This window comes from Lithobates pipiens, unplaced genomic scaffold (genome assembly GCF_037356315.1).
Source record: "Lithobates pipiens isolate NorthernLeopardFrog02 unplaced genomic scaffold, aLitPip1_a1.2 Scaffold_52, whole genome shotgun sequence".
Classification (NCBI taxonomy): domain Eukaryota; kingdom Metazoa; phylum Chordata; class Amphibia; order Anura; family Ranidae; genus Lithobates; species Lithobates pipiens.
Window position 1 is genome coordinate 4,335,779 of NW_027507875.1, and position 12,442 is coordinate 4,348,220.

The following is a 12,442-nucleotide window of genomic DNA, read 5'->3' on the forward strand; positions in this document are numbered from 1 at the left end:
GAGAAACCCCACCTCCGACATGTAGTACAGTATAACTAATGCAGCTCCGTTCGGACAAATTTAATCATGGAGAACAACTGGGACCACAGCGAGCCAGCTTATCATGACCTACGTGAACCAGAGTAAAATATGAGCCGGTCGTGTCCAGAACCCTGGGGTTCTTCTGGGTCCCAAAGGCTAGTAAGGAGACAAGGCATAGTCAAAAGGGAGGACGGGGGAAGAAGAGAGTGCAAAGACGGAGAGAGAGGAGGGGGGGGATGGCGGCGGGGAAAAATAGAAAAATAAAGACAAAAAGGGAGGGGGGGGGAATGCCACCCAGGGCAGACATGGCCTACGTAGGTAAACGTTAAATGTTCAGTCGTTTTCTGGGACAGGGGCGCTGCTCACCTCCCGAATGTAGTCTCAAGTACCAGTAAAATACCTCCAGGGCCTCCATGTAACACTAAATGCCTCTTCAGTGTTGTGAAGGGTGGCGGTCAATTCTTCCATCCGGAGAATATGATTGACTTTGGAATACCACAGCACCTTGGATGGGGGCTGAGGCTGCCTCCACAGTGTGGGAATGCAGACCCGGGCGGCGTTCAGGAGTTGCATCGTGAGGGTTTTTTTGTATTTTCGAACAGGCTGTTCGGTCAAGTGTAGAAGGCACGCTGCTGGGTTGTCTGCGATATCTACATTTCTGAGAGTTTTTATCGTCCCGGTCACCTCCACCCAAAAGTTCCTCAAGGCCGGGCATGCCCAGAAAATGTGTCCCATGGTCCCCGTATCTGAATTGCACCTCCAACAAACATCTGGGATCGATCTATTCATTTTATTCAGAAGGTATGGGACTCTATACCAGCGTGAGACTATCTTGTATCCTGATTCTTGATATTGGTTTGCGATGGAAGCTTTATGTACTAATGTCAGGATCTTCCCTATCTGTTGTGGGGTAAATGTGTTGCCAAATGCAATCTCCCATTTGTGGATAAATGGTGGGGTCGACTCTTCCTCCTGACTACTTAATATGTTGTACAGGAGGGAGAGGGTGTGTCGCACAGGTTCCTTTTTGTGACAGATGACTCATAGGGCGTCAGGTCTCTAGGAGTGTAGGGGGCCCTTTGTATGGCCAGAAGAAAGTGACGAAGTTGATAAGCATTAAACAATTCAAGCGGAGGGTCAGAAAGCTCGGCGACAGTTTGCGTGGTCGGGAGCCCTCCCGAGGGCCACACCTCTCCCAGACGCTGTTTCCCCACCACTGTCAACTGTCGCAGTTTATTGTTGGTAAATCCCGGTGGGAAGTCTGGATTACCTATAACCGGAGTCATTGGTGACGGTAGGGGAGCAATGTGTGTGCAGCGGAACAACCTCCGCACAACAGCCAACGTAGCTCCCACTACGGGGTGATCTCTGAGGTCTTTTGGTAGGGAGGACAGGAGCCACGGGGAGCTCAATAGGGGAATGGATCCATCCTCAATCTCCATCTCCACCCACTGCTTGTGTGGGCCATTACAATGCCAATCAACGACTCTCGCTAGCAGAGTCGCTCTGTTGTATTGTCTCAGATCTGGGAGACCCAGACCCCCCCTGTCCTTTGGTCTGGCAAGCAATTGCAAACGGGCTCTGGGCGGTTTGCGTGCCCAAATAAAGTCCCGGAGCAGCAGCTGCAGTTGTCTGAAAAAAATTGGGGGTAACCGGATCGGTAATGTCTGGAACAAGTATAAGATCCGCGGGAGGGCCGTCATTTTGAATGCATTACAGCGCCCGAACCGGGTCAGTGTTAAAGCATGCCAGTTTCCCAAATCAGATTTCAGTCTATTCAGGAGAGGGACAAAATTAAGCGGGTACAATTGCGCCAAATCCGCTGCGATGTCAACGCCCAGGTAACGTATAGATTTTTCAGCTCAGTAGAATGGAAAAGCGGAGCGTAGCCTCCTGGCCTCACCATCCGGGACCGATATAATCAATACAGCCGACGGTGCAATTGATTTTATAGTTTGATAGGCTGCCGTATCGCCGGAGAGCCGCGAGTATATTGGAAAGTGAAATGTGTGGATTGGAGACGAAAAAAATTAGATCGTCAGCGCATGCCGCAATTTTTTGGTGTGCCGAGGGTTTGGATATGCCAGTAATATTCGGGTCATTCCGAACGTGACACATAAGTGGTTCCAGTGTCAGAATAAAAATTAGGGGAGACAGAGTACACCCCTGCCTCGTCCCATTAGTGATGGGGAAAGAGTCCGAGCACTCTGAAAGCACCCAATCTCATCTGATCTTGGAGGCTAAGAAGAGTCAGGCCTGGTTAGTACCTGGATGGGAGACCACCTGGGAATACCAGTTATTGTAGGCTTCTTTTTATGTTGTTGGCCTTGATTCGTTTTGTTTTGTTTTCGCTTGTTTCCCAAGGTGACCATCTTGGCATTTGTCAAGAGGGTTGAGAGTGCCCAAAGAGTTCGCTTACAGCAGCATCACCCTGAAAGAGCCCTATCTCTTCGCATCTCTGAGGCTAAGAAGGGTTGGGCCTAGTTAGTCCCTGGATGGGAGATGGCTTTGGAATACCAGGTGCCGTAGTCTTCTTTTTATGTTGTTGACATTGACCTGTTTTTTTTTCGCTTGTTTCCCAAGGTGACCATCTTGGCATTTGTCAAGAGGGTTGAGAGTGCCCAAAGAGATTGCCTATGGGCACATAAGCCTGAAAGCGCCCGATCTCCTCTGATCTCAGAGGCTAAACAGGGTCGGGCCTTGCTAGTACCTGGATTGGAGACCACCTGGGAATACTAGGTGCTGAAGGCTTATTTTTATGTTGTTGGCGTTGACTTGTTTTTTTTTTTTTGTTTGTTTACCAAGGTGACCATCTTGGTGTTTGTCAAGAGGGTTGAGAGTGCTTGAAGAGCTCGCCTATGGCCACATAACCCTGAAAGCAACAGATCTCGTCTGATCTCAGAGACTAAACAGGGTCGGGCCTTGTTAATACCTGGATGGGAGACCACCTGGGAATACTAGGTGCTGTAGACTTCTTCTCATGTTGTTGGCGTTGACTTGATTTTTTTGTTTGTTTCCCAAGGTGACCATATTGGCGTTAGTCAAGGTTGAGAGTGCCTGAAGAAATCTCCTACGGCCACACCACCCTAAAAGAGCCCAATCTCATCTGATCTCAGAGGCTAAGCAGGGTTGGGACCAGTTTAGTACCTGGATGGGAGACCGCCTGGGATTTCCAGATGCCGTAGGCATCTTTTTATGTTGTGGCCATTGACCTATTTTTTTCCGCTTGTTTCCAAGGTGACCATCTTGGTGTTTGTCAAGAGAGTTGAGAGTGCCTGAAGATATCGGCTACGGCCACATCACCCTGAATCTGTTCCATCTCGTCTGATCTTGGAGGCTAAGCAGACCAGCAGGCCTGGTTAATGCCTGTATGGGAAACCGCCTGGGAATACCAGGTGTCGTAGGCTTCTTTTTTTTTTTCAAATATAATTTTTTCTCCAAATAGGGGAAGACGGTCCCCCGAGTACATAATGCAACAGAGAAATACAGAGCAAAAAGCAGCTGAACAATACTTGATACAGGTATATTCGCAACTGTGAGTCTGCCTTCCATCAATCACAATGATTCGAGGCACGGATAAAGTACTGTACCAAGATCCAGGGTCACACAAACCCCCAGGTCCCTCCGGCATAATCCATCCAGAGGGGGGTGTGGGGCCGTCATTCCCAATTTTCCACTCTTTCCAAAAGAGAGAGGGGGTGGAGGGGGTGAGAGATAGGGGAGGTAGGCAGAAAAGAGAAGGGTTGAAAGATCAGAAAAGGAGAAGAGGGGACGAGACACGATGGCAGCCACTGTCCAAGGGGCCAGTCAAGGAAAGCTCAGAGCACTAAGGCGATAGCAGGCGACATCCTTCCAGCGAGAATATAAAGGTATTCCAGATGTCTCAGGTTTGTTTAAAAAATTCTTGTATACCTTGTGATGTGAGGATCAAGTCCTCCATTTTTTTTAATGTCCTCTATTTTCCTAAGCCAGTGGGTAATGAAAGGGGGGGAACATTTTTTCCAATAGAGAGGGATGCAGGATTTCGCCGCATTTATCACATGCCGTAAAATAGATTTTTTTGTACTTCTTAAAGGGGAGGGCCACCCTGAAAAACAAAAAAATGTTAAAAATTACAAAAAATCTAAAAAAAAAAAAATGAAAAAAAATTTTTTTTTTTTACTTACCAGAAATGCCTGTTGCTAGGCACTTTCTCCTAATCTTCCTCTTCCTCCTCCGCGGAGATCATCTGTCTTCTGTCTTCGTTGCGGCGTCTTCTGGGTAATGAGTCGCGCTGTGTTCTGGGAACTGTGTGTTCCAGAACACAGCACGTCCCATTCAGAAAGCACTGCGGGACTCGCGCATGCGCAGTAGCTGCGGGACTCGCGCATGCGCAGTAGGAAACGGGCAGTGAAGCCATAAGGCTCCGCTGCCTGTTTCCCTTACAAGGGATGGCGGCGCCGGGACCCGAGAGCCGAGGGACGGGTCGGCCTCGGGCGGCCGACATCGCGGGCGCCCTGGACAGGTGAGTGTGTTTATTAAGTCAGCAGCTGCAGTGTTTGCAGCTGCTGACTTTTTTTTTTTTTTTTTTTTTTTTTTTATAACCGGCCCTCCACTTTAATGGGAATCTGTGAATGGTGCAAGAGAAAGAATGCAGCCTCTTCCTGGATGGAGAAGTCTGTGAATTTTTGTGTTATGCATCGGATCTCTGTCCAGAAGTCCACCAAGCTGAGGCAGGACCAAAAAATGTGCAGCAACGTGCCCTCTTCTTCTCCACACCTCCAGCATATGTTCGAGGAAGAGGAGAAACATTTCTGCAGCTTTGATGGTGTCAAATACCACCTGGTGAGAAGTTTAAAATTCGTCTCCTGTATCTTCGTGCACAGCGACATTTTGAGAGCCAAAGTGATAATGCGTTGTCTCTGTGCTGGGGAAAATTAGCAATTAAGGTCCTTTTCCCAGTTGGACAGACAGGTTAAGTGTGGGTAATCTGTTTGAGAGAGAATGTGGGCCAAAGGGCCTTCGCTCCTGCATAGAGTCTCAAACTCCGACTGAGGGCGGGCGAACGTTTGAGGATTGGGGATGGAATGGAGAAAATGATGTAGTTGCGCCGCTCTCCAAAAAGGCAGTTGGAAAAGCCCTGTCGGATCTGTTAGGGTTGAGAAAGAAGGCCATTTTCCATCAATGACGAATTTAGACGCATTGTCTAGGTTGGAATTTCTAAGTGGGTCCCCAGTTCAAAGGTTGGATGGCCACGTATAGGGAATAGGGGGGAAGTCAAAGACGTGAGTGTGTTTTGGGTAGCGATCAGGTGACTGACTTTCAACTAAGCCCCTATAGTGGGATGTGACATAAATTCTGTGGGGGAATACTTATAGCACCACATGGCGCTTCTTAGCGGAATTCGGGAGTGAGCTTAGAAAGTTTGTTTCGATTCCAGTCCAATACATGCCCCAGATGGGAGGCCAGGTAGTAGCGTCGCAAGTTAGGGAGAACAAACCCTCCCTGTTGTTTAGACAATGTCAGCTGTGACCGCTTAAGTCTGGGATTTTTGTGGGCCCAGTTAAATTGAGTGAGCAAGGATTGAGCTTGCTTAAAAAACAGGACTGGAATCTGGATCGGGAGAGCTTGGAAAAGATAAGTAAATTTAGGGAGTATGTTCATTTTAATGAGATTGCATCTGCTGAACCAGGAATGGAGGCCAGAATGCCACCCGTGAAGCAAACTTCGGATCTTAGTGACAAGGGGTGGGGGGAAGTTCAACATAAACGTACGCGCGATGTCCGGTGGAATGTAAGTACGTGAGTATATCTTACTTATCCATGCCAGCATCCGTTCACTCAGACCTATATGGCGAAGGACCGAGAACATTAATGTCCATTTGACCCGATCAAAAGCCTTCTCGGCATCAGTACTCATGAAAAGACAAGGGGTCCCAGATGACTTTGCTTTACGGATCAGGGTAAGCACCTTAGTGGTGTTGTCCCTATCTTCCCTGGTGGGAATAAAACCTAACTGGTCAATATGTATAAGGGACTACAAGTAATGTGCCAATCACGTGGCGAGGAGTTAGAGAATAGTTTTAGGACCGAATTTTGGAGGGAAATGGGTCTGTAGCTCCCACATAGGCCTGGGTCCTTGCCCTCCTTAGTTATCAACGAGATGTGGGCTCTAAGGGTATCCTCAGGAAAATAAATTCACCAAGCGCAGGCCGAGAATAGGGAGGAAGGTCTTAAAGTATTGTGCGGTATATCCGTCAGGGCCCGGAGCCTTACCCACCTTCGGAGGTCCCACGGCCGTCTGGACTTCTTCCAGTGTGATCGGGTCCTCCAAGTACTCCCGTGATTCCGATGAGAGGGTTGGTAGACCAGAACCGGTTACATATCTGTCTATATTGTCCTGTCCAGACCCTGAATCGGGCAGGTTGTAGAGATCAGAGTAACATTTTTCAAAGACTTCGACTATTTGGGTTGGGGTAGAGGCCCTCTGGCCATTCTCATCTATCAACTGTGGTATGTAAGAGCCAAATTTCAACTCCTTTACCGACCTGGCTAAGATTTTTCTGCATGTGTCCTCTGATTCCTACGTCAGTTTACGACAAAACTGGAGTGCCGCTTTCGCTTTATAATGGAGTAGGACAGCAATATGGGTATGGAGTGTCCCCAATTCAATCTCTAAGGTCCGTAAGGGGGTATGTTTATGTTTCGCTTACACAGAGGCAAGTTCACGAAACAGATTAGCAAGCTGTTCCTTCCGTGTTCGTTTGATGCGCGCCCCGTGCCTGATAAGTACCCTGCGGAGTACTGACTTGTGAGCCTCCCAAATTATCCCCGGGTCACAGTCGTGCTTTTGTTTTCTTGGAAATAAAGGTCCAATTCCCTGGTCACATCTGCTAAAACTTACGGTATCTGGAGGAGGCTCTCATTAAGGTGCCAGAATAGAGACCTAGGTGAGGGGTAGGGAGCGAGGAGCAAGAGGCAGAAGTGTCAACCGATGGCGAAAGGGGACATTAAAGTCCCCACCTAATATCAATTGGCTCTCTCGAAAGTCACATAATCTGTGCAGGGTAGTTCTGAGGAACGTGTCTTGGTGATCATTGGGAGCGTACACAGTGGCAAATGTAAAAAGGCGCTCTCCAATGTGGCCCCTAAGAAAAAGATATTGGCCCCCAGGGTCCACCAGAGAATCCTGGAGAACCCAGGGGAGCCTGCTAGAGATCAGAATGGAGAGGAGGGGTTAGTAGAGTGGTAGACCTTAGGGAAGGATCTCGACCATAGAAAGGGGAGGCTAGTATTTTTAAAATGTGTTTCTTGTATAAAGGCCACATCAGTACAGGATGTGTTCAGTTCTCACAGGAGGATCCACCATTTTTCAGGGGAGTTCAGTCCCTTAACGTTTAGAGAGGTGACCTTGACTGAGTCTGCCATCGCTCCTCGGGGAGGGGGAGGGGGACATCAGAGAAAAGCAAAGAAAGTTGAACCAAGGTAGGTTTTGGGTAGGTAATGCATGGCGGGAACTAAGGGGGGAGAAAGGAAGGGCAAATGGAAGGAAAGGTAAAGGGAAAAAGAGGCCGGGCACCTCAACCCCAGGGGGAGAGGGAAATTAAGGGTTGTCCGCACTCAACAGTACAGGAAGGGTATACTAAAACAGCACAATTATGCTATAGCGCTTACCAGATGTACACTGGGTTTAAAGCGCTGTCCTACTTGGGTTATTGGGTAGACAGGTCGGAGAGGGAGCCCCCGAATCCTAGTCCCCCCAGTCCCGGCAGTGGTAAATGTCACGTCTGATACCGGTATGCAAATAAAAGACAATCAGTAACATCAAAGAAACAAAAAACAATAGTATAACCAAAACAGAGGTAGAGCATATAACTGTCAGCACTGAGGGGTCTCCTCGGCTCGCCCTAAACATAGGCATGCACGAGGGAGCCCGTCACAACAGAAAAGGCATCACAGAATGGGATCCACCACCCCCCGTCCCATACCCCTAAAGTACATGCAGTCCCCGGACAAATGCATTTCTCCCTTTGGCAGATTGTCCTCTCCTTACCCCCCTCTCCCCCGTCCACGCCCCGGGGGGAAAAGGGGCAGGGAAGGGGGGAAAGGGGGAGTGGAAGGGGGGAAAGGGGGAGTGGAAGGGGGAAAGGGGGAGGGAAAGGAGGGAAGGGAAGGGTGGGAAGGGGGGGAAGGGAGGGGGGAAACAGGGGAGAGGGGACAAACATGCAGAAATGTCAAGTCCTTTAGCGCACTCCCACCAGCAAACACCCGGACCCCATAAATTTCAACTCCTCCCCTCCATGGTCACCACATCAAGATGAAAGAGGAGCAGCCCTGGTCGGTGCATGGAAAATCCGGCAGGCAAGGGGCTGGGGCCACCATCCCTCCATCCAACGGGAGACTTCACCCGAGCAGCAGTCCTGGGGCCCGCCAATTAGTGTCTCTCCTGCATCGCCATCGGGGGCTGTGTAGAGCATCCAGAGGGAGGCTGGGACCACCCAAACAGTAAGGGGTAAATCCTCCAGGGGGGTCCAGAGTCACCCTGGAGGGAAGGAGTGTCTCGTACCAATAGGCTCAATAAATAAGTCATCCAGGGTCCCCGAAAGCTGCAGAAGGCAATGTCAGCAAAGAGTAGGTGGGAGTCAGAGGGGGGGACAAGGGGCGCATCCAGGGGGAGGGGACACATATGCGGGAATGTCAAGCCCTTCCAGTACAGCGCATTAGGTATCACTCAGACCCCCCAAAGTGCAACTCCCCCATCTAAGGTCAAGACTCCAGAAGGGAAGATGAGCCGCCCTGGTCTGTACATGAAAGAACCTGCTGCCAAGGGGTTGGGGCCATCATCCCTTCCTCCAATGGGAGATGCCACCGGAATGAAAGCCCCGTGTCCTGTCAAGTGGTGCCCCTCTGACAATGTCGTTGTGGTATATGTGGAGCATCCAGGGAGAGGCAGGGACCACCCAAACAGTGAGGGGTAAAGCCTCCAGGGGGGACCGGTGTCAGACAGGAGGATAGCGGTGTCTTGTACAAGTTGGTTAATTAGACAAGTCATTCAGTGTGTTCCTGTGAGCAGCGGAAAGAAAGGTCGGTAAGGATTATGAATGGGTGGGGGCCAGGGAGTGCATAAAACTGCCACCAGATGACCGGGGCAGAGAGGGCAAGGGGATGAAACTCAGATCTGGTAGGTGGGGGCGGGGGTGAGGAGTGTCCCTCATATTACTCACGTTGGCCATACCTTGAAGCTGAGCGCTCTGCATACCCAGGACGTTCTTCTGTATAATCTAGCCTATCTGTATACATTAGCCTGTCTTTTGTACACATTAGTCGGTCCTCTGTATACACTAGTCTGTCTGTATACACTAGTGTATACAGATAAGCTAGATTATACAGAAGAACGTCCTGGGTATGCAGAGATGGAGGCTAGAGTGTATACAGACGGACTAGTGTATACAGAAGACCGGCTAGTTTATATAGGGAGGCTAATGTGTGCAAAAGACAGGCTAGTGTATACAAATAGGCTAGATTATAGAGAAGAACATCTTGGGTATGCAGAGAGAGAGGCTGGGTTACAAAGAGAGGCTGGTGTATGCAGACTTGCTAGTGTATACAGACGGACTAGTGTATAGAGAGGCTTGGGTATACAGAGAGCTAATGTATAAAGAGCAGCTAGTGTATACAAAAGACATCCAATGGTATACAGAGAGACTCGTGTATGCAGAAGACCGGCTAGTTTATACAGAGAGGCTAAAGTGTACAAAACACAGGCTAGATTATACAGAAGAACGTCCTGGGTATGCAGAGATGGAGGCTAGGGTATACAGAGAGAGAGACTGTGATACACAGAGAGGAAGGAGTATGCAGACTTGCTAGTGTATACAGATGGACTAGTGTATACAGTAGACCGGCTAGTTTATACAGAGAGGCTAATGTGTACAAAAGACAGCCTAGTGTATACAGATAGGCTAGATTATACATAAGAAGGTCCTAGTTATGCAAGAGATGGAGGCTAGGGTATGCAGAGAGAGAGGCTTGGTTACACAGACTTGCTAATGTATACAGACGGACTAGTGTATACAGAGTACCGGCTAGTTTATACAGAGAGGCTAATGTGTACAAAAGACAGGCTAGTTTATACAGATAGGCTAGATTATACAGAAGAACGTCCTGGGTATGCAGAGATTGAGGCTAGGGTATACAGAGAGAGAGAGCGAGGCTGGGTTACACAGAGAGGCAGGAGTATGCAGACTTGCTAGTGTATACAGATGGACTAGTGTATACAGTAGACCGGCTAGTTTACACAGAGAGGCTAATCTGTTCAAAAGACAGGCTAGTGTATACAGATAGGCTAGATTATACAGAAGAAGGTCCTGGTTTATGCAAGAGATGGAGGCTAGGGTATGCAGAGAGAGAGGCTTGGTTACACAGACTTGCTAGTGTATACAGACGGACTAGTGTATACAGAGGACCGGCTAGTTTATACAGAGAGTCTAATGTGTACAAAAGACAGGCAATTGTATACAGATAGGCTAGATTATACAGAAGAACGTCCTGGGTATGCAGAGATGGAGGCTAGAGTATGCATACAGGCTAGTGTATACAGATAGGCTAGATTATACAGAAGAAGGTCCTGGTTTATGCAAGAGATGGAGGCTAGGGTATGCAGAGAGAGAGGCTTGGTTACACAGACTTGCTAGTGTATACAGGCGGACTAGTGTATACAGAAGACCGGTTAGTTTATACAGAGAGGCAAATGTGTACAAAAGACAGGCTAGTGTATACAGATAGGCTAGATTATACAGATAGGCTAGATTATACAGAAGAACGTCCTGGGTATGCAGAGATGGAGGCTAAGGTATACAGAGAGAGAGAGGCTAGAGTACGCATACTTGCTAGTGTATACAGATGGACTAGTGTATACAGAGGACCGGCTAGTTTATACAGAGAGGCTAATGTGTACAAAAGACAGGCTAGTGTATACAAATAGGCTAGATTATAGAGAAGAACGTCTTGGGTATGCAGAGATGGAGGCTGGGTTACACAGAGAGGCTAGTGTATGCAAGCTTGCTAGTGTATACAGACGGACTAGTGTATACAGTAGACCAGCTAGTTTATACAGGGAGGCTAATGTCTACAGAAGACCGGCTAGTGTATACACATAGGCTAGATTATAGAGAAGAACGTCCTGGGTATGCAGAGATGGAGGCTAAGGTATACAGAGAGAGAAGTTGAGTTACAAAGAGAGGCTAGTGTATGCAGACTTGCTAGTGTATACCGGTGGACTAGTGTATACAGAGAGGCTTGGGTATACAGAGAGCTAATGTATAAAGAGATGCTAGTGTATACAAAAGACAACCAATAGTAGACAGTGAGGCTCGTGTATACAGAAGACCGGCTACAGAGAAGCTAATTTGTACAAAAGACAGGCTAGTGTATACAGATAGGCTAGATTATACAGAGGAAGGTCCTGGGTATGCAGAGATGTAGGCTAGGGAATCCAGAGAGAGACTGTGTTACACAGAGAGGCTAGAGTATGCAGAAGACCGGCTATTTTTTTTACAGATAGACTTGTGTATACAGAAGACAGTCTGGGGAATTCAGTGAGGCTAGTGTATGCAGAGAGGCTGGGACACCGAGACTATTGTAAAAAGAAGGCAGGCTAGTGTATATAGATTACGGGCACCTGTATACAGAAGACAGAGAGGCTAATCTATATTGAGTGGCTAGTGTACACAGAGAGATTCATGTATACAGAAAAGCTAGCGTGTAAAGAAAACAGGACTTTATTTTTTGCTAATGCAACTACTTCTGAAACATGTAAAATGCTTTTTTCATATTTTGGTGCTGTTACAAAGTGGTGTGTTGTCAGTGGTGATATCAATGTGACAGTTAATGTGGAGAACTACAACTATTCAAAATAGAGCAAAAGAGTGCTAAAGTTTATTTTGTTAAGTCATTGACTGATAGACGTTAAGTAATTGGCCATTATTGGTTTGGCAGTACATGGTTTATTTTGATGTAAGATAGTTTTATTCTCTACTTATAGCCGAGTTTTACACGACTTTATTATTAGCATTATTCGCATTATTCATATATATTATGCAGAGTGTAAGTATTGCAGTGAGACGATATTGCTTTTAAAAGATTTGTATTATTATACATAGCATTGTTAGCAGACCAATAGGACAATTTACATGGCTTAATATTGCAGAGCGTAATTTATCAGGAAAGAGATCCAAAGCGTTAGTTGCAGTAGTTTCATAAAACTGAGAAATCGTTGCATTACTCTAAATTTAAAAGTTGTTCCGGTAGCACTGAAAAGACGATATTAGATGAGTGATCTACACATTTCGTTTACTATTTCACTATACCGGCTAAATGTTAATATGTTAATATGTGCTGCGTGTAAGGTAGAAATTAGATGGTTTACCAGGATTTAGAGATAG

General features: G+C 47.5%; 2 pseudogenes; both read left to right on the forward strand.

Moving 5' to 3' along the window:
• Positions 1 to 2,875: 2,875 nt before the first annotated feature.
• On the forward strand, positions 2,876 to 2,994 carry LOC143957558 (5S ribosomal RNA; annotated as a pseudogene).
• Positions 2,995 to 3,089: 95 nt separating this feature from the next.
• On the forward strand, positions 3,090 to 3,209 carry LOC143957609 (5S ribosomal RNA; annotated as a pseudogene).
• The last annotated feature ends 9,233 nt before the right edge of the window (positions 3,210 to 12,442 follow it).